Source organism: Triticum dicoccoides, chromosome 2B (genome assembly GCF_002162155.2).
Source record: "Triticum dicoccoides isolate Atlit2015 ecotype Zavitan chromosome 2B, WEW_v2.0, whole genome shotgun sequence".
NCBI classification, from domain to species: Eukaryota; Viridiplantae; Streptophyta; class Magnoliopsida; order Poales; family Poaceae; genus Triticum; species Triticum dicoccoides.
In genome coordinates this window covers 403261483-403265298 of record NC_041383.1, presented here as the reverse complement: position 1 = coordinate 403265298, position 3816 = coordinate 403261483, and positions in this window count along the sequence as shown.

Here is a 3816-nt window from a genome sequence, read left to right as displayed (position 1 = left end):
TTTTATGTGGCTTGCTAAAATATATACAAAGCCACTCACAAACTTCCAGAATTATTGGAGTCATATTTAATATATATTAAATATAAATCCAAAGCAAATAGTTATTGGATTAATTCAAATGGCCAAAATAATTATCTCTGTGACTCCAAAAATATTGGTTTAAATTTTACCTCTTACCAATATTTCCATGGAATAACAGGAACATTTTCTTGGACACATTTGAGAAGATTTAAATGTTGGTTATTTTTAGAGGTTTCCTGAGGCTTTTGAAAATTCCTCAATTCAAATTTCATTTGAATTTAAACATGATGCACACACCAGACAGCACCAGAAGCTAGGGATGTGACAACTCACCCCCACTAAACAAGAATCTCGTCTCGAGATTCAAGCGTAGGGTAAGGTGAAAGGGAAACGCAACTAGCATAATCTTCACGATCCAGGTTGCACTTCGAATGAACGTTGATTCGTCCACCATCATTGCCTTGATGTCTTGCTTCGAGAACTTCAGCTAATCATGACAAGAAGGGGAAAGGGAAACTCTAGAAGGATCGAACTTCTTGAAGGTCGAACAACTCACGGAATGAGACATAGAACCATCTCTCGGGTTGAGACACGAGATACACATCAAGAGGGGTGGAAGAAACGGATGACGAAGGTTCACTAGGTAGACAACAATTCCACACCTAAGAAGGTGGTAAACGATTGTCAACGTAGCGAGGAGTTGAGTTGCCATGATACCACGACGAAACATCCTGGAGGAGGGTGATTCGTAGATTATCCCCTTAAGTGGCAAAAAGAATTACCTTTGATATAGAGATCATTTAGACTCTCTATATCAACCTAAGGCAAATCACAGCAATCGATTGGCGGGGGTCGGTAGAATGGCATACTCGGACTTGGATGATGTGGATTACCTTGTTGAAGACAACGTAATGGATGAATTTGCTTATCACCGGAAATGGAGGAGACCCATGGTAGAATGACACATTGGCGGTGCAAGCTGGGAACAAAATGCAAATGCTGGGAATGATTCTGGTAACTGGGGAAGAACCCAACAATAGAGAGTGAATTCACTGTTTGAGAAGGTCACAACATTGCCGAGGGAACTGAGAGCATCCCAATTAGAGCCGATGATAACACGTAGCGCTTGTGCATGCTCTCAAGAACTTGAGCATTTCCACAACCATCAAGGTTTTATCAACAACCGCGTCAAGGGTGCTGACAACACAACATACTACCATGGTGAATAACGATGGACGATGCAGATGCATAAGAAGATAACATCATCTCAGATTTCACCTTAGCGAGCCAAGGAACAAAATCTGGATGATCGACCGAGAGACATTTAGCACTCCGCTTCTAATGTTCTCCTTGATGTGCTAGCGTAATTCACCCATAGATATGGTTTGAATCTAGAACATCAAGTAAAAAGGTCGGACTTCGGGATCTCAAAATCCATAGGGGCAACTAGGGAGTAAATCCTACGAAATCCCTATGGGGAGGTGGCCAACTTCCTCAAACAAGATACTATAATAATAGGTCTACCGGATGGGTGTGTTGGCCACGACATCCACTTTACCGGTTTTCGAGGGACCGATATTATAGTTCTTGGGAAATGTTCCAAACCATCATATCTGCCTGAGATTCAGATCTGGTTAGTGTCAGGATATTCCAGACTCATCGAGTCTAGGAAGAAAAATGAAAGTTTGCATCACAATTCGACGAGACAACGCTGCGAGATCCTCGGGGAATGAACTACGATAGTAAGCTCCAAAACATGAGCTGGTTCTGCTACAAACATGTGAACATGCTGTCCCAGACAAACATGACCACGTGGTAGTCTTATAATAAAACACTACCGAGTTCTGGTTGGGAACCATAATCGAGGATATGGAAGTCTTGTGCATGACCTAGGATTAGCACATCAACTCCTTTTCCGTGAACAAAACAATCAGTGCCTTGGTGTGCTAGGGTATACACATGGAATGGAGGTTGCAAGTCTCCGAACCACCGAATACTTCGCACGTATGCATGACTGATTTGGGATGATTCCAAAGGAAACAACATTGACTTTCTCGAGTCCACGGCGGCAACTTGCATCAAATGCACATGAACTAGAGGAAGTCACTTCTTACATCCGAACATATGCTTCATGAGCTAGCATGAACAAATGCTTCAAAAGTTTCCAACACTAACTTATTGTCCAACAAAATCATGGAGGAGATAAAGATGTTGTCAATAGGCTCAACAACAATTCATCCGGGTTTCCTTTTAAAAGGAATTCCATAGTTAAGTGAACACGGTGATAGCATTGGTCAGACCAAAGATGTAATGGTGTATGCTCGAGGGATCAACCACGAATAAGACAACATTACGAGCATCGTTGGTACTGATTTGATTTGACGATAGCCCACACTCAAATCAGAGGATTGATAAGACAATAGATCCAGCAAATGATCACAAGGACCAATCGATGAAGATATCATCTTTCTTCAACACACACTACACAAGAATATCCCTTTGGAACGAACTAAGTCAGGCAAGCTTTTATCTTCCAACTCTCCAAGTTGTTGTCTAGCTTAACCAACTAGCTCCGGGATATCCATCACAGATTCTTGGAGAAAGGGTGGTTCACAAGAAACCAACTTGATCACGAGCTCAACATAACAGTCAGGTGACAACCTGGTAATACTTCCGAGAAGATATTCGGAAAATCACGAACCACCGATATGTTACTAAGATCGAGAACAATCTCGCTTTTGAGGGCAAGACGATATGATCAAATGAGTGAGGACTTGACAAGATCCTAACTCATCAATCGAAGGGTGCACCGAAAAAAGGACTAGGTAGCACGATCAGTCTTAGAAGGATGATTCAAAAATCAACATACTAAGAATGAAATTATTATCCTTTAACTACCAAGCAACGAGGTTGCTGGGAGTATTGATTTCACACGCCATGATTCATTTGTCGGCATTCCGGTTACAATAACACGGAAACCGAGAAATTATCAATGATGATCAGAAGTATTACTGCGTCAAGAATTCATAAGATGGTGTACAATTCCCATGATATTCCTGATATAAAGAAGGTAATACTTCAGGGTAGAGCAGAACAAAAGTTGGGTTAGCAACTTGATCTGCAGAGTACAACTACTTTGACCCAATCCTAGATATGGATGAGGTACTGGAGTTTGTTTCTCCTAGTCATTCCGCGATAGAATGGCTTGACGGACCACAAGAGTAATAGGCATCGATAAATGAACGCACGCATACTCTTGACTATCAATTGATAGACGAAGGTCAGTAGACAACTAAAGAGGGACAACTCAAAGGAACATATAACTTTCTGGGTTGTGGATACATGGGTTGGTATGCCGAACAAAGTTCAACATAATTCTTCCGGATAACCCATGCAGAAAGGTTGAGCTGGCAGAGTCACAATATAGCATGGAGAACTCATAGAGGGCCTGTTGTGATCTTTTGATCCAACAAACTTCTGCCATAATGGTTCATGGTATTTGGAAGAACGATATACCACGGACCTCAAGGACTATCGCAAAGGTTACTAATATACTAAAGGAACTAGCAACACTATCAACATGATGTAAGTAGGGTGAATATCGGGTTTAAGAACCCAGGAATAGAATACCTACTACTAAGTAGCATCACGGGATGCTTTCGAGAATGATGGCCAGAATCATCACACTGGGAACACAAATCATGGCTAAATTACTAGATGATCCCCTAAGACACCTAGGGTCATAATAATATCTCCAACATATATGTCAAGGTAACGGAGTACCTCAACTCACTG